Source organism: Macaca mulatta, chromosome 13 (genome assembly GCF_049350105.2).
Source record: "Macaca mulatta isolate MMU2019108-1 chromosome 13, T2T-MMU8v2.0, whole genome shotgun sequence".
Lineage (NCBI taxonomy): Eukaryota > Metazoa > Chordata > Mammalia > Primates > Cercopithecidae > Macaca > Macaca mulatta.
This window is the reverse complement of record NC_133418.1, coordinates 117156189-117181646: the sequence shown is the minus strand read 5'-3', so window position 1 is coordinate 117181646 and position 25458 is coordinate 117156189. Positions and strand designations below refer to the sequence as shown.

Here is a 25458-nt window from a genome sequence, read left to right as displayed (position 1 = left end):
ATTGTATAATTAGTCTTCACTAAAAAGTGGACATAAAGTAGAATTGGTACTATTTGTCCAATTTACGGGTAGAGAACATGGAAATCACAGTTAAAACATATTTCAGTTCTCACAGTTGGTTAGCTAGAACTTTGGCTCTCAATTCACTATTATTTCCATCAATGCCAAGTTTAGTTTATTTGAATCTATTCTATGGAACAAGGTGCAAGGTCACAAGAAGGTAAGAAGCTGACATTAAACTTCCTAAACTTTTCTAAAACACATTTCTAACTTACAAGTTGTAAGCATCTTTAAACTCCTTGGATATAATCAGGCTTGAACTGATGGTCTTGTAAAGGGAGCACTTCCTGTCTTGTACTCATTGGTGATCTACTTACTCAACCAGCAGAAAAGACTTACAAGATTCTCTAAACATTACCTGTCTCAGTAAATCCTAGGTGACTTTAGATGCAATCAGTAATTGGTGACACATTTAAGTTATTGGACTTATTCTTAAAAAGAATTATGAATGTGTGAGAGTATATTGAAAATAAACTGAAGGAGGAAAGAGCATTACCATTCATGAGCAGCCAAGAGTTTTGTGTGCTTTCTACTCATTCATCTAGCCAGCCCTGTGCAGTAGTTCGTATTATCTTTATTTTATAGATGAGGATTATGTGCTCAAGATCAAATTCTTTGACCTAGATATTCTGACGCCATTTGGATTATTTTTTTCCTCAAATTTGCATGCCACAATGCACCAGAGAGATTTTTGAAAAGATATTTAATAAATGACAAAAATACTGGAAACTTTTACCAAATTCCGCTCTTTTAGCAATAGCAAATAAACTCAGCAATTAGCTGATTGAACAAAAAGAAGAAAATGTAGAAGGGGCTAAAATGTATTTATTCATAATGTATCAGGGACTTTTCTAAAAGTTGTACACGTATTTATCATTGAAACACTACATGAACTTATAAAGCAGTTACTGATTTTATCTTCATTTTATAAATAAGAAAAACTGTGTTTTAGACAGTGTAATTGTTAATATTCAGTGTCAACTTCGTTGGATTGAAGGATGCAAAGTATTCTTCCTGGGTGTGTCTGTGAGGGTGCTGCCAAAGGAGATGAACATTTGAGTCAGTGGACTAGGAGAGGCAGATCCTCCCTTAATCTGGGTGGGCACCATCTAATCAGCTGCCAGTGCAGCTAGGATAAAGCAGGCAGAGGAATGTGGAAGGACAAGACTGGCTGAGTCTTCTGGCCTCCATCTTTCTCCTATGCTGGATGCTTCCTGCCCTCAAACGTTGGACTCCAAGTTTTTCAGCTTTTGCACTCTTGGACTTACACCAGTGGTTTGCCTTGGGCCTTCAGCCACAGACTGAAGACTGCACTGTCAGCTTCCCTACTTCTGAGGTTTGAGACTCAGACTGGCTTCCTTGCTCGTCAGCTTGCAGGTGGCCTATTGTAGGACTTCACCTTGTGATCGTGTGAATCAATACTTCTTAATAAACTCCCTTTCATATATAAATCTGTCCTAGTAGTCCTGTCTCTCTAGATAAGCCTAATACAGAGAGTAAGTAATTTTCTTCCAATTTTATGCCGCCAGCAGAAACAAGGGTGGCTAGGAGACACCGTCCTAAAACCAGCTCATTCTTAAGCCTTTGCTTTTGAAACAGGAGAAGTTCCCTTGTCCCTTTCACAGGGCATGCAATGGAGGTATGAATTGCTTCTTGAATTCCCTCCTGCTAAAACCTCTCCGGGAACATATAGATGGGCAGGCTGTGGGGCTCCGACCCTACCGCAGTGTCTAGGGTTGAATGTTTACAGCTGAAGCCCCAGTGGGCATGTGCTACAGGGTGCTATTTTAGTTTAGCCATGTATAGGTGGCTTGTGTAAACCAGCTCAATTAGACCCTCTACTTTGTCACAAGGACAGAAGGCTGTCTGCATCCCTGGTTTTTGCCTTGGTGTACCAGAAGAAACAGATCCCATGTGGGCTTCGAGAATGAATGCAAACTTTTATTGAGTGGAAGTAGTTCTCAGCAGATGGCAGAGCCAGAAGGGAGATGCTTTTCCCCCTGGAGTTGGGTCACATGGTGGCCCCAGCTTTCCTCCGACCCTTGGGCAAACTCTGCCTCATCCTGCTGGTCAGTGACCTGATGGTGGGCTGGCATCTGCCGGTGTGCTCTTCCGCCAGTGTGCTCCCCTCGACATCCTCTCAACATCCAGCCACTTGTGTCTTCTTCCACTGATCTGCTCCTCTCAATGTCTAGCTACCTGTGTGTCAGCCTGCTAGGGTCTCAGGTTCTTACAGTCATAGGCTAGGGGCGTGATCGGCCAGGGTGATCTTGGAAAATGCAACATTTGGGTGCAAAAGCGGAAGTGTCTGTCCTCACCTAGGTCTGTGGGGGTGCAGCCCTAGCCAGGAACCCCCTTTTCTCTACCCAGCACTTCCCTGTCCCCACTTCTGTATGACTGAAAGGGACCACACTCTTCCCTTCCCAGCAATCTCATATCAGTTTCACTTATGTACAAATATGGTAAAATACTGGGCCAGGAATAAACATGGATTAAGTAGAATAGGGTTAAGTTTTTTTGTCTTTCATTTTTAAGGGTCTTCTCTTCCACAGTATGTGTAAGACACCTCTGAAACATCCTAGTAAAGATAAAAATTATTTTACTAAACCTCTGCAACAAGTCTCTGAGATAGAAACATTTTTAACTCTAATTTATCGAATGTTTAGTGAGGCCTAGAGAAAATAATTACAACTTTCCCAAGAACACTGCATTAGTCCATTTACACACTGCTATAAAGGACTGCCTGAGACTGGGTAATTTATAAAAGAAAGAGGTGTAATTGACTTACAGTTCAGCATGGCTGAGGAGGCCTCAGGAAACTTACATTCATGGCAGAAGGCAAAGGGAGAGCAAGGAACCTTCTACAAAAAGCAGCAGGAAGGAGAATGAATGCAGAAGGAACTACCAAATACTTATAAAATGATCAGATCTTGTGAGAACTCACTCATTATGACGAGAACAGCATGAGGAAAACCACCCCCATGATTCAATTACCTCCACCTAATCTCTCCCTTGACAGTTGGGGATTACAGGGATTATAATTCAAGATGAGATTTGAGTGGGGATGTGAAGCCTGACCATATTAAACACAAAATTAGGAAATGTATACCTGAGGGCCTAGCCTGGGTCTGAGGCCCCCATGGTGGCCAAGTCCTCCCCTCTGTCCTGTCCATCCTCCTCCTAATGGCCAGGCTATGATGCAAACACACACAGGTTTCAGTGAGGAAAAACATGCTGAGTTCCATGGTGATTGCTGGACCCAAAGCTCTTCGCTTAGGAAATGCATAGTTGGGAGATTCGTGGTCCCTCCTGCAGACTAATCATCTCACAGATAAAATGCACAGGTGCATTGGTGCTGGCTCATGTCTGCATTGATTTCCCAGAGGGGCTCATGCTCAAAAGTTGAGTAGAAAACGAGGACTTTAAGAGAGCTTAAAATTTAAAGTACCCAAAGAAGCATTTCTGAAGCATATTAAGCTAAACAGCTCATTAGTTAGGACTCTGTCCTCTCAAAACACTGCAGAGATCCACACAGTGTTACCTTGGACAGCAGCTGCTTCCTGGAATCTTTATACTCTCACCACAACTCCTAAGCAGGAGGAAGAGACTTTTGGAATATTAGGGTAGAAAATGCAAGTGGAGATAATTAGTCAATTATTGTCTTGTGATGTGGTTTGGCTGTGTCCCTACCCAAATCTCATCTTGAATTGTAGCTCCTGTAATTCCCACATGTTAAGGCAGGGACCCAGTGGGAGGTAATTGAATCATGGGGGTGGGTCTTTCCTAGGCTGTTCTCACGATAGTAAATAAGTCTCACGAGATCTGATGGTTTTATAAAGGGCAGTTGCCCTGCACACGCTCTCTTGCCTGCCACCATGTAAGATGTGCCTTTGCTCTTCCTTTGCCTTCTGCCGTGATTGTGAGGCCTCCCCAGCCATGTGAAACTGTGAGTCCATTAAACCTCTTCCTTTATGCATTACTCAATCTTGGGTATGTCTTTATTAGCAGCATGAGAACAGATTAATAATCCCATTTTTAAAATTTCATTATAAAAATAAGCTAACTGACTGTTTAAGACCTGAGAATTACAAGGCTGAGTCAGTTTGGCCACACAGCCAGTTAGTGCAGGGCCAAGAACACAGAGGTCCCTTGAACCCCTGCCCAGCTCTTTTTTGCCATCAGAATGCTTCCTTGTCATTTTACTGATGGACTTACCATTCCCCACATTAAACACTAGATTTCTCTTTTTTTGTGCAAAGTGTTCTCCGTTTGTCAGCTACATGCTAGTAAGTACCATGTTCCCTGTGTTTTTCCTCACCACCAGGAAGGGCCCCAGGAAGTTGTCCACCTTGAGCCCACATAACCTTGTGAGTAACTTAGACACACTCCACGTCAAGCTGCCTCAAGGGCACTTGGAGAGCTCTGGGAAGGCTGCGATGTGCACACCACGGGGAAGCTCTCAGAGGATATTGGCAGCAATTCAGTTGCCAACCAGCTGCAAAAAGCTTTAAAGGACAGTGTTGCATAAAAAATGAAAAATGTTGATTGAGGACATATTGCCCTTGATTGAATGCTGAAGGAAACCTGCTGGCAGAAAAATAGATGAGAAAGGGAGAGGGGAAGGGAAAAGGGGGGCAGGGAAAAATAGGTCTGCCCACTTTAGCAGCTGTGGAGAAAGCTGTTTGTCCACCCACAGTGAGCATCACATGGAGTGAGATGTCGTGCTGTCTACCAGAAATCCAGGCCCCCAAATTGCTAGGGATCTTACCATAGTTTGCCTTGGAACTTTCCAATGCTAAGAACTGTTCAAACCTTTGCTTTCCTAACTGGTTCCTATTCTATCCCATCGTTTCCAACTTTGCCAGAAGGCCTGAAGGGTAAGGCAGGAAGAGAGTGCGTATTTACAGCCTTTGAATGCAGACTTGGGGCTTTATAATCCAGTGACCATCGAAGATGTAACTTGGGTATCTTCTCAGAGACACTAGCAGCGACTCGATTTTATCATTTATTCCTGTGGGAGATCTGGCTCCCTACCAGCCAAGGATGGAGCTTTCTCTTACTTCCCAGGGTTGTAGAGCCAGTGGTTTTAAATGTGACTGTTCTGAGGATTCCTCTTTGCAGAGTTCAGTTACTCACCAATCATCACTGCCCAGGGAGGATGCGTTTCTGAGAAATATTCTAGATGTCTTGATTGAAAGAGGCTCCACTGTGATCTGAGCCAGATATAATGTTTCCCCTAAGAGGACTCATGCTAATCATCCAGCACAATGGTGTCCTCTAACTAGAATTAGCATCTGTTGGATCACTGACTACATTTCCATAGAACACAGAACACAGCGGTCAAGATCCATGAAACATTGTCCACCTTCTAACTCCAAGCAGACACCAAGAAGGAGGCAACAGCAGGAATCCTGAGAAACAAAGGGAGTCCAAGGAGCTATGGGGGGAATTTTCCGTCTTTGGGGATGAGGATGTAAAGCATCAATTTATGTGAAACCTACTGCTTGATTGAAGACTAGATTTTTGAAAGGCATCCTGTAAATCACCCTGCCACACACATTGTTGGAAGATAAGAGAGTTAGACACAATGCTGACACTGCAAACAATTGAGTATTTCAGAGTCTTCATGTCATAATTAGTACGGTAGTAATCAATATGACTGATATAAAAAGAATTAGATATAGGTCTGTTTTTCTGACGTCTTGTGGAGTTTCTGTAAGGCAATATTAATTAAAAATGTGTAAGGTATTGATATTGTACGATCCTTTGTTGGTAAATGTGAGAAATTCCATAGATACGCTTGATGATCGAGCCCCCTCATTGTACACTGTAGGAACATAGAACCAAATAATACTACAGATAAATGTTCGTTGTATTAATAACTTCACAAAAGGATACAACTTTTCTGGAGGGATATCAACAGGGCAAAGGCCTGTAATCTATCAATTCTACTTTTAGGAATATATCATAAGGTAAATGTGTGGTTGGTTATTCAATTTAAGTAAAATTATGCTCAACAAACCTTCTTTTACCAAAAAAAATTTGTTTCTTTTTTGTTGTTGTTTTTTGTTTTTTGAGATAGGTTCTTGCTCTGTTGCCAGGCCGGAGTGCAGGGGCTCTATCTCAGCTCACTGCAACCTCTACCTCCCAGGTTCATACAATTCTCCTGCCTCATCCTCCCAAGTTGCTGGGACTATAGGCATGTACCACGATGCCAACCTAATTTTTGTATTTGTAGTAGGGGCAGGATTTCAGCATACTGGCCAGAATGGTTTTGATCTCTTGACCTCATGATCCACCCACCTCAGCCTCCCAAAGTGCTAAAATCAGAGAAAACTTTAAACAACCCAGAATGTTTAGTAACAGAGGTCTAGTTCAATAAAACTGATCAACCATGTAGTACAACACTATGTGGACTTAAAAATGATATTGTAGAAGAACATTTATCCACATGAAAATACATTTTTAAAAGTTTGGTGAAAAAAGTAAGACAAATATCTAAATGGCATGTTCAGCATAGAATATTTTTGATAATTGAAACATAAGCATACACAAATATTCTGCAAGTATATTCATATTTTTTAAATGTTAACATCAGTTTTTTGAATAAAGCAAGAGATGTTTTTAAAATATTTATTTGTATTTAAATTTTGCACTTATTCTAAAATGAATGCTCACTACTCATGTAATAAGAAAGTAATGACAAAAATAGTAAAAAAAAAAAAAAAAAAAAAAAAAAAAGGCCTCCATAAATTACATGTAATTTAATAATGAAAACCTAGTTAGCTACTACCTACCAGGCCCTATATGGGCAGGCAGAGTGGAAGGTTCAAAGGAGAACTGATCAGTTCTGCTCTCCAAGCACTCATGATTCTGAGAACTAGAACAAAACAAGGAAGCAAAGGATGAGAAACCAAATTTTCTAAGAGCATCAGTTTCTTAAAGTCAATATCATGGGGATATCGTTGAGCCTGTGTTCCATTTCCTTATGTCTAATACTTTCAGATTGGAGAAAAGCCTGGCCAACATGGTGAAACCTTGTCTTTATGAAAAATACAAAAATTACTGGGCATGGTGGCAGGTGCCTGTAATCCCAGATGCTTGGGAGGCTGAGGCAGAAGAATCACTTGAACCCAGGAGGTGGAGGTTGCAGGGAGCCAAGATTGTGCAACTGCACTCCAGCCTAAGAGACATAGTGAGACTCTGTCTCAAAAGAAAAAAAAAGTTTCAGAATATATCTAGGCAGAGATTCACCAGCTGTCACCTGTATAGTGACCAGGACAGCATTAGATGTCCCAGTTTACCTGTAATGAACTGAGGTTCTTCCAGGCAATTATTTCAGAGCCTTAAGATTCCTGTATCCTTCTTCCCGGCCTACCCTTTCTCCTCAAAATATTCCACAGCTTACTCCCATGTCTTCCCGTAGGTCTCTGATCAAATATCAATTATCGGAGAGGCCCTCTCTGACCTCTCTCTAAAATAGCTTCAACCCACCCCAGCCACACCACACCCCATCATCTGATGTATGTGTGAGTGTGTGTGTGTGTGTGTGTGTGTGTGTAAAGGCTTTGTCTGTTTTGTTTATTGCTTTAGCTCAGGCATCCGGAATGTGGCAGGCACTCACATCAGTTTTTGGTAAATTAATGAATAATTCCACTGCTCCTAAGCTAAAGTGAAATACATATTCTAACACCAAGATTAGTTTTAAGTTCATATCTCTAGTGTTCAGAAGGGGTATGGAGAGGAAAAAAAAAACCATGCAGAACTCTAACCCTATTCCTAATAAACATGACATCTTTTTATTTTTTTTACTTTAAACAGTGTGGTTCTCTAGGTAGTTTGGAGCACTGTGTTCCCTGGGCTAGTGGCATTAGTATAATTCCCATTTGGGACAGTTGCATTCAACTTAAGGCTGGTGTCAATCGATGATGGGTGCCGCAGCTCCAGAACCTCTACAAACGATGCGTGGAAGCCCAGGGGGGACTATCGCCATCATCATCTAAGTGAATGCACCTCCAATCCCTTAGATCAGCATTGGGGATGTTTATCACTCGGTCCAGTGGTAAATATAAACACATGGGAGAGTTTGAATGGCAAAAAAAAAAAAAAAAAGTAGCACTTTGGGAGGCCGAGGCCGGCAGATCACCTGAGGTCAGGAGTTCGAGACCAGCCTGACCAACATGGTGAAACCCCGTCTCTACAAAAAATACAAAATTAGCAAGGTGTGGTGGCACATACCTGTAATCCCAGCTACTCGGGAGGCTGAGGCAGGAGAATCGCTTTAACCCGGGAGACAGAGGTTACAGTGAGTCGTGATTGCGCCATTGCACTCCAGCCTGGGCAACAAGAATGAAACGCTGTCTAAAAAAATAAGAGAGAGAGAGAGAGAGAGGGAGAGAGAGAGAGAGAGAGAGAGAGAGAAAAGTCACCCATACAACAACCAAGTCGTTTAAATTCATGGTTTTTCTTGGATCAGAGTTATCATCTTCACACACGGGGAGACAGGCCCGTATAAGACAATTGGTTTCAGCTCTCCAGCACCCTTGGAGTTGATGGAGCTCTCTCCAATCCTAAGCCATCCATCTTACCAATGTATCCTATCATTGTGGAAACCTTCCAGATTATGGGGGTCTTCTCTATGTTGAAGCTGAGGCACTCACTTTGCAACAAGTAACCCTCAAGTGACTCCCCAAAGATGCAATGGTATTATATGGTATTATTGGTTTGCTATAAAGTCACTCCGGTGACTTTAAGTGGTATGACTGCTTAGAGCATTTACAGAATTTACAGTCAGGGTTATTTCCCCTGGAAGAACAATATAAGGTGAGATGTTTAAGAGCAGAGACTGTTTCGTTAATGTCTGTGTCACCTGTAAGCAGCAAAATACTTGCCACGTAGAATTCTTCTCAATGATACTGGTGTGTTTGCTAAAAAAAACTAAATCGCTGATTGAGGGTTCCAGTCATGACATTTGCATTTTAAATCTGCAGTGCTGTGATGTTGTCCAGCCTCCTACATGCAGTGGCACTTCTCATTTAATGACTCTGTAAATTCTTTATTTAATGACTCTTAAATTCTTTACTGTTGTAACCTACAATAAGTAACATGGAATGAGCCCCTAGAATACAGCCTGGCACATAGGCTCCTGATTTGAGGATGCCCAGTGCTGCCCAGGCCCTGTGGGCTGGACAAGGGAAGGGGATGTGAGGGCTGCACTCTCAGCCCCTCCAGTCTGGTGGGATAAATAGTGAAACTGTGCTGCCATGTCACTGCTATCCATACTCTAAGACAACTTCAAGTACTTCAGCTGAGATGAGGTAAAGGGTGAAGGTTGAGGTCAAAATACAGCTAAGTAACAGCGCAGAACAGAAATACAAAGGCAGGGAGACAAAAGCATGGATTGATCCAGTTGGCTGCTCAGTTCCATGCCAAGGGATGAACAGGTGTCTATCTAGAAGCAAACTCTTAAATAAGAAAAGACCTACCTTGGAAACATAGTCACATCTCCTCCACTTGCTAAATGATGTGGACTGTGGCATGTCACTGAGCCTCCATTTCTGACTATATCATTAGGGCTATGAATATCAAATGAATTAATACACATGAATGGATTTTGTCGGCAGTAAAACAGTATTCAAATCTATTATGCCCTCGATATGTGGAAGGAGGACCACTTTCACCAACATAACAAAAACTGGTGTTACCAATTTGTGACATATGAAGCATGCAGGAATAAAATCAGAGGTGTGTCAAAGTCAGCTCCCACCAGTTCCAGAGAGCTGACTGTATCCATCTACTCCCAAATCAGCCTTCAGTGATCTAATGAGGGTAGCTTGCCCTTGGCCACAGTGAGAGTGTTTACACCATAAAATTTGGAAAATGCTACAAATCAGGACCTCTTTATTCTCCTCTGAGAGAGGCTGTTAAAACTTTACCAACACAAGACTGGACAAAATGTCTGTTTTTTCCAGTTAATCTTTCTCGTATCTGATAAGGATAAGATTTTTTTCTATTTGTTTCACACTAGCCCTTTCAGACACCAGCATTTCCCTGGATTAGCAAAACAATCAGCATTCACAAGAGGAGAGAGACTGAGGGGGAAAAAAAAAAGGTTCTAAATCTGAAGCCTGTGTCCATCTTTCTTAGAGGAATTTAAATTCCAAGGCCTATATATTCTTCAATTCCATATGGTACCATGAGGTCTCAGTAAATATCACTCAATGGCTCCGATTTAGTAACACTGTCACACACACACACACACACACACATACACACGCACACACACACGAGTCATCTGCCATCTGCTGGACTTCATGTGAGAGTCGGTAGTTTCAGTCAATGGAATGGTGCTCATAGACACGAACCTCTAACCTGATTGAGATAGTTTGAGTCAATAACTTCTTCCTGATTGTTGAAAGATTAATAACACATTTATATTCTTAAAAGTGGCATCAACTATAAGCTGATGTTAAAAATCAAGTTTTCTGTGTGTTGGTTCCTCTCAAAGATGCATTCCATTGCGGAAGGGGTTTATGTACCTCCTAAGAGTATGGGGCGAGAGCAGGTGCAAGCCAAAGGGAAGTGTCAGAAATGTGTTCCCTACTCATCATGCCCTCAAACAGGGCCAGTGACAGTAACAGACACTATCTGTTTCATGCACTTACTCTAGATCTGGTACCTGAAACCACAGTCCTGAAAGTAGCCAAGTACAGCTATGCCTGAAGCCAGGAAGTGTGGTTTCCACAGTGAGGAAGATTTGCGTTGTGAAGCAGATGTCAGATAGAAAAAGGAAAACAGGAATAGGAAGACATTGTAAGAATTTTTGGGTGATTTCTGACCTGCTCACTTTCCATCAGGGCATCCCAGGGTTTTTTGCCTTCTCAATTTTGAACAGCATAGCATTTAAATGATCATTTTTGTTTCTCCCCGCTGCTCCCCAATCTAAACAACAAAAGAAGGAATTTAACCTCATATCCTCGCTCTGAAATTAGCTCTATTGTCAAAAGATGACAGCTGTATCCTGATTTCAAGAATTTCATGTTGGAATAAAACAGCATTTTTGAAACCATTGTGTTATTTCAAACAGATCTGTAATGGTCCCTCAGCAAACCATTTTCAGAAGACTTGGGTAAGTAAGATAAAAAGACACCATTTCTGAAGAGTTGCTTTTATGGGCTAGGTCAGAGTGCTCTCTTTCCATGTTGTTCATTCCCAGTTGAATTTCCTAATAGTCTATCTCCTCAGCTAACAGATGCCCAGCCTCATGTCGGAACCAGATCGCGCCACTGCTGAGATTCCATCCAGTTCCTTTCTTATTGAGCCGTTTCCCTAGCAGATGGTGCAATGCTGCAGGCATACTCCTTCCTGTTAATTACCAGCCTTCGCTACAGATGGAAATGTCAGTCAGCCTCACAGGTCCTGGTTCCTGCCATTGCCTCAGTCCCTAGCCCTCTACCTAGGCAAGATGCTGCCAACACACACCATGTGTTTTGTGACTGCTGACTAGGCAGGCAACAAAAAACAACTTACTTCATGAATATTCATGGCGGAATGTTTAAAGTTCTGTTCATCTGTGATGCTTATAGATCCGCTTAAAGGGGATGGCACCTTCCTAAGAACACTCTGCCCCTTGTTTTCCTAAACTGAGGATACACGAGTTACCAAGTGAGTTGCCATGGCAACGTAGAGAGGACCATTAAACGTCGGCCATTTGGAGCCTTCTGTAGACACATCAATTTCTGACTAACGTTCTTCTCGTACCTCTAAGTGTCACTTAATTTTTCTTGTCCTGCCATAACAGACCAATACTCACCAAGCTGAACTGATTAGCTAATAACTGTTGGTTTTCATTAAACCCTGATTATCTCATTAGTGAATATGTAACTAATATGAATTCCCTGATCTTTCTTGGTATTTAAATATACCGAATCAAGATAAATGAATTTCAGTAGCCATCCTCTATCCATTAAGTCGAATTATTTTGCTTCCTGTGGGAAACATTTTAGCAAACAAAACTGGGTATCTTTTTAGGTTTAGAGGAAAAAATTAGGGCTCAGGTTTTGAGAGTAGAGAAGAGGAAGTGAGACCTTGAGGAAGCCTTTGATTGAAGGTCATTCAGATAAGCTTTTTTTTTTTTTTTTTTAATTGGTCATCTTCTTTGGGATGCTGTGTTTATAGGTGAGATCACATGATGATGGAGAAGGTCACCAGAGCTAGGCATCTTGTCCACACACAGGGTTTCCTTCCTCCATGACTTAACCCAGAGATGGAGACGGTGGGGTCAACATCAAATACCACACACAGGCAAAAGAGTTTCAGACAGAAGGATCATCTACCTGAAGACAAAATAATCATCATCCTTTGAGGGCAAAATGGGCAACCTTATGGGTATGTAAAATTGAGAAGTAGCTTTCATGAGTCCTGATTTATTTATTTACAAAATCTACATTTATTTTCTTCCTTAGGTATCTTTGGTTTTGGAATGGGGCTCTACACGATGGGATTTCTAGTGGAGAAGAGAGTTACCAGAGTCATCACTGGAGGTATGGGAATTTCTAAGCTAGAGAACTACAGCAGGGAAAATTGAAATATGCTATTCTGGGGATCTCACTGATAGTTATGAAGCTTAAGTCTTTTGTCCTGATGTCTTTTTAAGAAGCATATGTTAGTTGTATGCTTTTTGATATTAAAAAAAAAGATAAAGCATGTGTAGGTATTTTACAGGCAGAGCAGAGATGGGGATATTCTGAATGCCCTTACCCCCCAGAAAACAAAAGGTAAGCAACATATATTTTATAAGGTATTAAGAGAGGATACATCTCTAGGAAGAGTGGGGAGATAATGCCCATAATGTAGCCAGAGCTCTACATTCCCTTGTTCAAAATCAACTATGGTTGAATTTTACAATGAAGAACACATACAGTGACTTGCAGGTAAATGTTTAACAACAAGCTCACCAAAAAAAAAATTGTTAGACTATATATACATATATATAATGTCATTATAAACTTTATTCATATAAAGGATGTATATCACACACTTTACAAATAATAAAATACACAATAATGTTTATTGCAAATTTTACATAAGCAATTAATTCTTACAGAATGCTTTCATTGATTTTTGCCAAGCTGCAGTATCTGTAGCCAACCTATAGTTACGATTCAGTTATGATTTGATAACTGAAACTGAATCCCTTTCTGCTAACTCTTTCCTCACTAAATTTGTTATCATTAAGTCCAATATGTGATCTATCGTTAAACTAGTTCTCATTCTCATACAAACTATTATACATTTAGTAAATCAAAGCCTGTTTCTGCTTCATCACTACGTATGTCAGAATTTCACTCTTTGTTCAATGATGTGAGGAACTTTTTTTTGTCTAATCGGATAATGGTATTCAAATACAGGAAGAATATTTCTTCAATATCTTTTGCTATACACAATGTAGTAGCTACCTGCACAGCACACCATTAGGTTTAACCTACATTACTGACATTTTCTGCAATACTTTCTTAAGTCTAGTCAGTCAACAGAGCATTAAATCAAGTTTTGTTTTATAGTGTTTGCCAATTTCTGTTTTATAAATATTTATACCATGCCCAATTTCAAGCTATCAACATGATGTCACTGAAGGCAAAGTTGGGCAGAGAAGTTATAATAGTACACTTGATTTTTAATAATGACTGTGTTTAACAACCAAATGACAAAATTGCTGAAAATTTGACCATAGGCCCTTGCAGGCTGGTACAAGTCAGCTCCAACACGCCACTTGGGCACCCAGTCTCCCCATTTCCTTCAGTTTTTGGAACAAGTATATCATATGGGTATGTTTACCAGTATGTAAAAATTACATAATTTTACAAAGTCTTACTTAAGTGAAGCTTAATAAAGCGTTCAATAAATTGAATTGAATGGATGCACACTTAATGAAGCTAGTTGAAAACATAAAATATAAACACATGGAAAGTTTAAAAATGTTTGGAGTGATTTTTGCTTTGTGCCGAGGGAGATTTAACAGGACAACATGGCTTCTAAGGCGGGTGAGGACTTTCTGTATAGCCTAGTGTGGGTGGGCAAGGGGCTTAGCCTGAGCCTCGAAAAGTGGTTAAGATTTGGGTAGATGAAGAGGGAAAAAAAGAATAGTTCAGGCATTAACTCAAAGAATATGTATTGATTGATTACTAGTAACCATAAATATTAAATTTTATATCATTAATTATCTTTAAAAGGATATACAGTTTCTCCAAAGAATGTTTTAATCTTCCAAGCAACTGGAGGGACACAAATTTCAAAAATCAGTTATTTAAGGAGTTTTAAATGTCTAAATTTTAAAAATTAACCACTGTGTGTAAAAGCAAACACAAATTGTTTTCCTTATATACTGTATCTTTAAAAATTCCATGGAAAATAACAGCAACAGAAACTTAGGAGGAAACCAAAAATTGCTTGTAAGATTTAGGAGATATACAAAAACCAAGTGTTTTGTTTTGTTTTGCTTTTTTAAATTTGGTCTTCAAAGGAGGGAGAAGAAGGACACATGTAATTAAAGGTCAAAATGATAATAACTTGGCTAGAATTCATTTTCATTTGCAGACTGGCACTTGTAGGAATTCCCTATTAGCCCAAAGACTACCCTGAATGAAGTTACTTAAGCATTATTTTCCAGAGTAAGAAGTTAGCTTTCGTTTCTAAAACCAGGAAGAATTATAGATCCATATAAAACAAATATAGATTTGTTTGCCATAAAATGAGAAAGAGGTCTGTAGTTCTGAAAAAAGAAATATCTAACCTCTAACAGAGAAAATATAAAAAATTTACTTTTTATTGAAAAGTAAATATGGAAATAAATACTAAAAATGACCAAATTGAAAATTGTTCAATCTAGTTAGTAATGTAATTAAAGTAATAGGATGTCAATTTCTCTTAAAAACCAAGGCCATAGAAGTTACTACATTATTGTCTCTTCTGATATGAAATAGATATACTCATATACTGCTATGAATTGCTACTAATTTATTTCTAGAAGTCAGTTTGACATATGTAACTAGAACCACAATAGAGAAATGGTTAAAGATACTATGGGCCATCTGTCTGTCTGTCTGTCTCATCCGTCTAATTAGTTATCTAGAAAAACTGGTACAGAAGAAAAAAAATAACAAAATGTTAATGAATTAAAAGTGATTTGAGGTCTCTGTTTACATTTTTATGTATTTTTCCTTTTTTTTTTTTTACATTAGCAACTTTTGCTTTTATAATCAGAAAAAAGAAATCAAAGTTAATTTAGAAAGAAATTACACTGCTTTTGAGGAGCACAAGCTTTGAATACAGAAAGACCTTGAATTACAGCCTGCTTTGAGCCTCTATGATCTGTGTAGCACTGGCTAAACATTTCTTAGACCTTGAATTACAGCCTGCTTTGAATCCCTATGATCTGTATAGTACTGGCCAAACATTTCTTAGACTGGGGTCTTTAGTTTCACATCTTTAAAAAGGGACAATAGCAGAATGCTTACAGGGTTACCTGGAGAATAGCTGAGCCTACCTTACAGAGTGCTGGACGTGTGGTATGTGTTTAGTAGAGGCCAGCTTCACTCCCCAGTTCAACACATTCTGAGTGGTATCCACTGACACTGAAAGACCAAAATCAGATCTTTTTCAGTCTCATCAATTCTATCAAAAAAACCCTCTGCCATGTGCTCTCAACCTAGGAGGGTCAAGCCGGTGGAATGGTAATCATCTTGTGTGAGTTATCAGTGCTCTCCTAAGCATCTGGTATGCAGGATCACGCTCCTAAGTTTGCCAAAAATTATATCTTTGATAATGTCTGCTGGAGGTACTTAGGCAAAACTCGAAATAGAAAGATAATACTTTGGAAGACAATTCCCCACAAGTGTAACCCCAAAGAATGTTGGTTTGGGGACATGGAACTGCTGGAAAAGTAAGACCACATCGTTCAAAAGCACGACAGCACCTCTGCAAATGAGATGGGAGCTAAATATGTGTCCCGGAGATAGGAAGCTAAATCAGAACACAGCAAGAAGACAGCACACATTTGAGAGAGGAAAAAGCGTGAAATCTGCTTCTGGCCATCAGAGGAGCTGATGCAATCCAGGCTGACTCGGGGGACAGCCACGGTGCCAGCTACAGAGGCCACATGGCTTCTAATGAGGCCAGGCCCAGTTGTAGCTCCGAAGAGTGGGTGAGCCAGCCAAATTTCACCCAAGGACAGAAGCAGCCTTAACAGCTGGTGAGTGAATTAACTTCAGGCAAACCGGTTGGACCCAGGTGGAGGGACATTTTGAATCATTCCCTTATGGGTAGAAAAAGAACAAAACATCTTAGGACACAGAGCTACCAAAGCCTCTTTATTTAAGTTTAGTTTCTTCTGTCAGGTTTCTTTGGGGCAGGGAGAAGCTTGAGGGCTTGAGGGACTGTGGAGCAATGACACGTCAGTGTGAGGCTGCGTGAAAGGAGGATGGGGAAGTCAGGGCCCAGGGTGCGCTTGCCACGCTGGGAAGCAGGCTGCACTTTATCAAGGCAGTATTCCACCTGAGTTAAAGGAAAACATTTTCGGTGATGTGAGCTCTTAAAAAGAGATTTCGTCTTAAGAGAACCTCTTCAGCATCTTTGATATCTGCAGCTCTTATCAAACGCTGGGTCCCTGGCATTTGCACAGGAAATACTGTTCACCTGCTCCAGAGTGTCTCTACTCCCAAGATTTACCTGTTTATGGAGTGGGCTGTCCTCATGAGGTCTTGTCCCTGGAAGCGCCCTGCGGAGAGCAGGCTGATCTTGAATGGACGGAAGAAGGGCTTCTTGTATGGACTGGAAAGCTGAATCCCGAAGAATTCAGGAAAAGCCCGCACCCTGCAGTTTGAGCACCATCCTGCCACCTGGTGGCTGCATCCCTAAATTGCAAGGGCAGGTCTTTGTTTTAACAAGTCTCTAAATAAGTGAATTTGCAAAATAAAGTCATGAGGTGAAGCCATTTTGACAAATGTTAAAGAGAGATGCGAGCATCTTAGAAGGATGGGTAGAATAAAAAAAATATGTTGTGAGAGAATATAGCTTTTCCGGTGAGAAAGAGGTCAAATCAAATGTGAGTGGGCAGACAGGAAACAGAGGAGGCTAACGCAGCACCCGGGCGTGGGTAGGATAGCACACACCGCCCTGACATGCAGGTTATTACAGGAAGATCTCTCTCTCTGTGAAGGCTGAGGTTACCACTGTTCCTACACAGCCCAGGGAGGAGAGGGGTCTGGTAACATTGTGTACCTCTCCTTTTTTGACATTCTAATATTCGACCCATGTTTAAGTGTGCAAAAACCTTCTCAAGGTAGCACAACATCGTTTGATTCTTTAACATCAGCACTGAGTTTACCGTTTTTTCCTTTGGTCATTTTGTCTTCTTCCTTTCCCATTCTCTTCTTTAGTTGACAAGCACTGGCTACCATCTATGTGTCAACAGTTGTGTCATGAGTTTGGGATGGGCCGACAGCACATGGAATTCAAAGGTGACTAAGGCAGAAAGGAAAGTAAATCAACAATCAGAGTCCAGAGAGCTACATGCAGTGCAACCCATGGTTTTTATTTTTTTTTTATTTTTTGAGACGGAGTCTCGCTCTGTCGCCCAGACTGGAGTGCAGTGGCCGGGCAACCCATGGTTTTATGGGAGAACCGAAAGGGGCACCTCACTCTGGAAGGAACAATGCCAGGAGAGGCTTCTAGGAGCCAATAATGTCCAGGTGATGTGCACATGTGTAGGAGCTAGCAAGACAGAAAAGCAGCTATTAATGGGGAAGTGATGTGGGTGACATTTCAAATAGAAGGAATAGCAGGCAAAAGAAGATTAAAAAGATATGTTTAAAGAAATGTTGGAATGACTATTTCACATGGCCGTGCTGTCAGAGATAAGTTTAGAAGACATGCACAGGATCAGACCAGGAAGGGTGAGCCAGTGGCTCTGCATTTCACCCTGGCAACTCTGAAGTCCTGCTGGAGAATTTTAAGCAGGGGAGGAATGGCCACCTAACAGATATAGAGAAACATCCTGGAAAGATCACTCCCGCTGCAGTAAGAAAGGAGCAATGCTGGAGGCTGGGGTTGCACAGGCCGAGGAGGCCTTCTGAAAAAGTCCATCTGGATGAAAGTGAATTCAAGAGCAGTTTAGCTGGCAGAACTGACAGACTATGGTGCTCTTAGTGATCACGTGGATGATGGGAGGGGTCGCGAGGAAATGCACAGAGGGTGTGAAAAGTTCCAGGTTGAAATCCCAGGTGCAGGCTATGCAATGGCCACTTTAACATTTGTGAATGGAAAATCCAGGGTGCACAATGCTTTGAGGAGAGAGTCACTTTGGATTTGCCTCTGGAGTCTACAGGTGTGGTGTCCTTGGGCGCCCGGCCATGCAAGTCTGGGGTCTGCGCTGGTGGTCAGATCTCAGCCTCCTTCAGTTCCCTTTTTCCTCTTTTTATTTTGTTGTGTGTGTGTGTTTGTTCTTTTCCCTCTTCCACATCTCGGTTCTAACCTTTCTGCCTCAATATGCTCTTCTTCATCTGTTCTTTAAAGAGCAACTTGTTTGGAATCGATTCTGAAAAGAAAGTATCGGAGGGCAGCATTTGAACTGGCATTTAAAGTGTCAATTGGGGAAATCTTGGTGCCGACCAGTAAAAGGGGAAAATCCCAAACAGAAGCTCCATCACCAGGGACAGGGCCAGAATCCTGACTAGAAACTCAGGGGATGTGCTGAATCATTTGGATACTTTCCAGAAAATTATTTTACCTACACAGAAGGCTGGGCATCAGCCAAAACAGGCTGGAAAACCAAAAGGAAAGACATTTCCATGAAGTAACTAGAGTTTCTGGCTTCTACTCTAGAGGAATATAAGAGGAACTTTCTTTTTTTTTTTTTTTTTTTTTTTGAGACGGAGAGTGTGCAGGTGGTTCCTTTTAAGCTCACCTAGATTTAGAAACTGTCTGGTTTTTCAAACAGATCAAGGGGTGATGGCAGGGAAATGTCTCCCCTGGGAATCTCACCCCTACATTTGTTAAAGAGGAGAAGGAGCTTCAATCCCTTGACAGTATGATGAAGAAGCAATCATAAGCTGCTGTGACAAAGTCTCATGCCAGCAGTCCTACCTGTGGTCCACCCTTCTCATGGCCAACAATGACTTTTCTTAAAAAAATAAAAATCAAGATTTGTAACTCTCTTGCTGTAAGCTCTTCAGTGGCTCATGGATGAATGAACAGGGTCACCGTTGGCACACAAGTCCCCCCACAGGTCACCTACTCATCTTTCCACCCCAGCTTTTGCCATTCTCTCCCCATCCCACAAACTCATGGCCATCCAAAGATAAGAAAGATCTCAGGTAGGGCTTCCCGGTTGCAGCAGAGAGTGGACTGTCTTTACATTCTTCCACAAAGAAGTCTTCTCGCCCATGAGAAGGGATTGGAGGACTTCTCCTAGGTACTATGTGAGGAGATGGTTGAGAAATGAGCTAGCCCTTGAGTCTTTGCAGCAAGGAAGAGTTCTTCCTTTTAAGAGTCCCATCATGAGAGCAGGTGGCATAGGAAATGCACTGGTTTGGAATTGGGAGAAACAAGTTTCAGGCCTGACTCAGATACAGATACTTGCCATCATCAGTGTGCCCTTGAATGAGTTATAAAGTGTCTCTGAACCTCTGTCGTCTCCTTTGCAGTCCTGAGCCAAGGTTATATACCACCCAGGGATTGAGGAAGAGGAATTAAGGCAGTGTACGTGGAAGTGGCTGGCTCATAGTCATCACTGGCTAAACACTACTTGAATTCTATTCTAAAACTCCACATAGAAAGGCAATTACTCTGACCAAATTTGATCAACCCTTCACCCCAATTCTCACCCCATGAACTTTTCTCCCATTTTTCACCCTTGGATTTAGTAGCTTGGCACACACAGTCCTTCTCCCTCTCTCGCTTCTTTCTTTCTCTCTTTTTTCCTTCTTCCATTACACCTAAGAAATTCTGATGCTGAAGAGGGTTTTCTTAAGGTGATTCTCCTGGAAAAGATGACTCTTTAAGCAAAAATTCAGACTTTCTCTAGAGTGACCGAGACACATAGGTGACAGTAGCAATACAGGCTGACCATCCAGCACGGCCCTGGGAACCACACATCAGCTCTGCTGCAGATGCCCAGGCAGCGTGTCTCTTCCTGAAATAAATCGACTTCCACACAGCTCTTCTGAAGGCTAAGATGGCCACATCTATCTAATGAACCCATCCTGCCACCTTCATTTGGGTCCTGGAAAAGGACTGAGCTCTTTTGTGGTTCCCTGTACATTTCAGCATGCATCTTCAGCTATGAGAGGTCATTTGCTGCCAGTTCTGTTGGCTTTAATGAGTCTCCTGCCTTGGACTTGGAGAGGGAAGTGGGAAAATGTGATTCTCATGCCCAGGCCTGGCCTCCCTGCACTCACTTTTCCCATTAAGCTTTGACACTGGACCATGCCTTTGTTGGCAGAGGAGGTTTTTATGGATCTTATGGGGAATGCACAATGGAAACTGGAATTAAACTTGTGTTTCTCTTTTCACTCTCTCTCTTTTCTTTGATTGGGTTTTGACTGAAATCATTTGACTATTTCCTTTTTACACGGACAGAACTGAATATGTTCTTTCAACATTATCCAAACCATCATGCTCAAATAGAAAGAAAAGTTCTGCAAGGTTACGAAAAATGGCAGAGACATGGTGTCTACAGTAGGAACAAAGCTGCTTAGATCCTTCCAGACACTGTAAATTCCCCTAACATAAAAGACAAGAGTACAGACTCTGAGGTCAGAGGGACTCATGCCCAAATCCCATCTCCCCCTCTCTCAAGTTACTTATTCTCTTTGAGTCCTGATTTTCTCACTGGTCAAATGGGAATAAAAATCCCCACCTGGGCCGGGCACGGCGGCTCACGCCTGTAATCACAGCATTTTGGGAGGCTGAGGTGGGTGGATCACAAAGTCAGGAGTTCAAGACCAGCCTTACCAAAATGGTGAAACCCTGTCTCTACCAAAAAGACAAAAAATTAACCAGGTATGGTGGTGTGCACCTGTAATCCCAGCTACTCAGGAGGCTGAGGCAGGAGAATTGCTTGAACCCGGGAGATGGAGGTTGCAGTGAGCTGATATTACACCACTGCACTCCAGCCTGGGCAACAGAGCAAGACTCTGTCTCAAAAAAAAAAAAAAAAAAAAAAAATCCCACCGCATAGGATTTCTGTGAGGGTGAGGTGAGGGAGTAAGAACTTGGAGAATCACCTGCTAGGAATCCTCCCCTCCCTCTCTTGCTCTTGCTATGTGACTTTCTGTTCTTAATGTGTCATGTCCTAATTTTTCTAACCCTAGGACTTCCATATATGTTGTAACCTTTGCCTGGCATGTTCTCAGGTCTCTACCCTCCCATAGGATCTCTGAACGTTTTCCAGGTGTCAAACACTATAACCTCTTAGAAGTCTTTTTTGCCTTTTCAGAATGAGAAGTGACCTTCAGCCATCCAACCACACGGTTCTCCCAGTCTCACACTCTGCTACAGGATAAACCCAAAGGCCTTGGTATGGCCACAAGGCCCTTGAAGGGATTTCCCCTGACTCTTACTGGCTCATCTCTCATCACTCCTAGTTCCACAAATAGTGAATGTCCTTCAGAGGATGACTCAGCACACACTGATCCCTAAATGTCACCCTTCCCTCGGGACTCACTTCAGCTGTCCTTTTCACTGAGACGTCACCACTCCCCTGCTGTGGTCATCCACAGCCTCTGTGTGCATTTCCTTCCATTGGAGGGCTTGCTGAGGAATCATCAGCTCCTCACACTCCCATCTCACCCAGCTGTGAGCTCCCGGAGGGCAGAGATATGTCTTGTTCATCTCCATAGTATTATTTGGTATTGCAATGTTTAATACACAACAGTGTTGATGTTGAAATCAACAAATACGGAATACTTAACTAGATTGACTCATGGCTTTACAATCTCCCTTGTTTATTCTTTTTGTTTGTTTTTTGTTTTTTTCTGAGAGGGAGTCTGGCTTTGTTACCCAGGCTGGAGTGCAGTGGCACAATCTCAACTCACTGCAACCTCCACGTCCCAGGTTAAAGCAATTCTCCTACCTCAGCCTCCTGAGTAGCTGGGACTACAAGCATGCGCCACCATGCCTAGATAATTTTTGTATTTTTAGTAGAGATGGGGGGGTTTCACCATTTTGGTCAAGCTGGTCTCGAACTCCTGACCTCATGATCTGCCCATTTTGGCCTTCCAAAGGGCTGAGATTACAGGCATGAGCCACCGGGCCCGGCCACAATCTCCCTTGTTAATATTCTTCTGTGGCGACTGATTATTGCCTTGATACCTTGACACTGCCTCACTTTCTCCATCTCAGTTTGGAGGCTACATTTCTTTTATTTGTTGCATTAGCCTCTGCACTTGAGGGAAATTCAAACCAAGGAAAGTTTTATTAAAAGAGGAAACACCCGGTTTAGTTAGATTAGCCACAAAGAGGAATTTTGGATTGCCTGTTTCTGACGGGCTTGTTAAGATGGTATTTTGATTTTTAAATAACTATATAACTTTAATGTCATCATAATTAAATATTGAATACACTTTCTTGTGCTTTTTGGATACATTTTTCTTGCTATGCAGTGTGATTTTTCTTTTTCTTAAGGTATAAATGCATTGTTTAACATGTATTTCCAATATGTTATGAGATTACTATGTAATAGACTTTTTTCCCAACAAGACAGCATTTCTTAAGTTGAGTTAATTACCTACATAATGGTCATGTTAAGTTATTTTGAAAGTGCAGATTCCTAGGCCCATGTCCAAACCTAGAGCATCCCAGCTCTGGATGTGTCATCATTTGCACTCCCTTCAGAATTCCTACCTATCTTCACTTCCACCGGTGAGCGGAATGCACTGGACAGATACACTGAAAATGCAAATTATCTGACCTTTCTGGGGTGGTCTGAGAATCAATAGATGGTTTTTTGCAAGCAAGACATGCAAATTGCTTTAATGTGTGTTGATGAGATTTCAAGGGGGCCCAGTGAAAAGAGCATAGATTTTAGAGTTAGATATACTTATCTTTGAATCCTGGCTCTGGGACCAACAGGTCATGTGACTTTGAACAAAGTACTCCACCTCTCTGAGCCTGTGTTTTTGTTAATAAAATATCAAATTTAGAGCATTTATGAGAGTTCACTGAAACTATATATATATTTATATGCATACACACGCATACCTGTATTCCTTGAATCTTAGGCAAATAACTCAGAAACTTACACATCAACACAAAAGTCAAGAAAATTTATGTCACTGGCCAAGTAGGGTTAGACTAGAGAAGTTCACTCATCCCTCCCCTAACAGTCAGTGGTATGGAGGAAAAACAAATGCAGGTTTACAATTTAAACTTGGAGACAACTTCTAAAGAATAAATGTTGAATGTTAGTATTTGCCATGTGACCTTCCTAGAACTACTCTGACTTCCTCAATGATTTGTACACGTGCTTCTAAGCTTATTTAGTATTAATATCTGAATGAAGAGCAGAGGATATGAAATGCAACTCAATAAATTCAAAAAGATGTAGATAAAATAGTAGAGCTATTGAACGTGGACCCAGAGACTGTAATCCCTTTTTCCGATCATCACTCATGCCTTGTCACCATTTTTGAGGCATCTTCACATGGTCTTCTCCCTTTAGCTTAACACATCTCACCTCATAAAACATTCTTATATTAGCTTTCTTAATTCTATGAAGTGTAGTGGGATTCACAGCCAAAAGAAAGAAAAGACGGAAAGAAGGAAAAAAATAAAGCAAGAAATTCCTTGTTGTCTCTTGTGATCGCTGTTTCTAAATTCAATTCAAAAACTCTAAAGTTTAGGAGTTTTTAACGTTTCATTTTAGATATTTTTTCGACAGAAATACTGGTCCACTTCTATTCTCAAACCATTACTCTCATCCACTTATTAATTCATTCACTCGCTCATTCATTCAACAAATATCTATTGAATGCTAACCAAATGCCAGGCACTGTCTTGGATTCTGGGTACAAAACAGTGAACGAAAACAAGACCCTACCTTTGTGGAACTTACTTTTCAGACAAGGGGAGACAGACAATAAACATAATAAAAAGTAATTAAAATGACCTTCCATGGTTTGACAAAATGGGTCACTCAGGGAAAGGTCTAGGCAGAGTGAATAGCAAAACACGGTGAGGTGAGTGCACATTTGGCATGTCCCAGGGCAGGCAGGGAGACAGAAATGACTGGAGTTGAGGAAGCATCGGGGAGGTTAGCAAGAAAGTAAGTCAACTATGCAATGCCATGGACCATTGAAAGAATGTTGGGTTTTACTCTGAATAAGCTGGGAAGCTATTGGAGTGACTTAAATAGCAGATGATATAACTTGAATTAGCATATTTAAAAAGGATCAAGGCTGGGAGTGGTGGCTCACACCTGTAATCCCAGCACTTTGGCAGGCCGAGGTTAGTGGATCACCTGAGGTCAGGAGTTCGAGGCCAGCCTGGCCAACATGACAAAATACCATCTCTACTAAACAAAAATAATAAAATAAATAAAAAATTAGCCAGGTGTGGTGGTGCACGTTTGTAATCCCAGCTACTTGGGAGGCTGAGGCAGGAGAATGGTTTGAACCTGGGAGATGGAGGTTGCAGTGAGCCGAGATTATGCCACTGCACTCCAGCCTGGGTGACAGAGCAAGACTCCATCTCACAACAAAAACAAACAAACAAACAAAGTAAATAAATAAATAAAAATATAAAGGATCATTCTGGCTGCTGGTGAGCATAGATGGTAGGAAATCAGAAATGTACAGAGGGAAACTGTGTGAGATGCTATTTCAATAATCAGGTTAGTGATGACAGTGACTCAAACCATAGGAGTATCAGGGGAGCAGAGACAAACGATCCAAGATTGGACTTTTTTCTTTTTTTGAGACAGAATCTGACTCCATCATGCAGGCTGGAGTGCAGTGGTGAGATCTCGGCCCACTGCAGTCTCCGCCTCCAGGGTTCAAGTGATTCTCGTCCCTCAGCCTCTGGAGTAGCTGGGATTACAGGCACGTGCCACCACGCCCAGCTAGCTTTTTTGTATTTTTAGTAGAGACAGGGTTTCCCCATGTTGGCCAGGCTGATCTCAAACTCCTGACCTCAAATGATCTGCCTGCCTCGGCCTCCCAAAGTGTTGGGATTACAGGCGTGAGCCACTGCACCCAGACTTGGATGTGTTTTGAAAGCCGAATCCACTAGATTTGCTAGGGAGTGAACGTGGGGCATTAGAGAGAGCAGAGTAAACCATGCTGCCAGATACTAAACGAATGGTAGGATGAGGCTGCCATTGACTGAGATAACTGAACAGTGAAA

At 41.5% G+C, this 25458-nt stretch overlaps 2 long non-coding RNA genes across 3 annotated transcripts; one reads left to right on the top strand and one right to left on the bottom strand.

Annotated features, from left to right (window-relative positions):
* Positions 1-865: 865 nt before the first annotated feature.
* On the bottom strand, positions 866-20673 carry LOC144333622 (uncharacterized). 2 transcript variants are annotated; one of them, XR_013402539.1, is made up of 5 exons: positions 16786-20673; positions 15605-15692; positions 8299-8421; positions 6858-6940; positions 866-5773 (listed from the first exon to the last, which is right to left on the bottom strand). It is a non-coding gene; the product is annotated as an uncharacterized LOC144333622 (long non-coding RNA). The 2 variants fall into 2 exon arrangements; XR_013402538.1 differs by lacking the exons at positions 866-5773; positions 6858-6940; positions 8299-8421; positions 15605-15692 and adding an exon at positions 16417-16611 and having other exon boundaries at positions 16786-16924.
* Positions 15702-17087, top strand: LOC144333623 (uncharacterized). The gene is made up of 2 exons (XR_013402540.1): positions 15702-16309; positions 16739-17087. It is a non-coding gene; the product is annotated as an uncharacterized LOC144333623 (long non-coding RNA).
* Positions 20674-25458: the final 4785 nt, after the last annotated feature.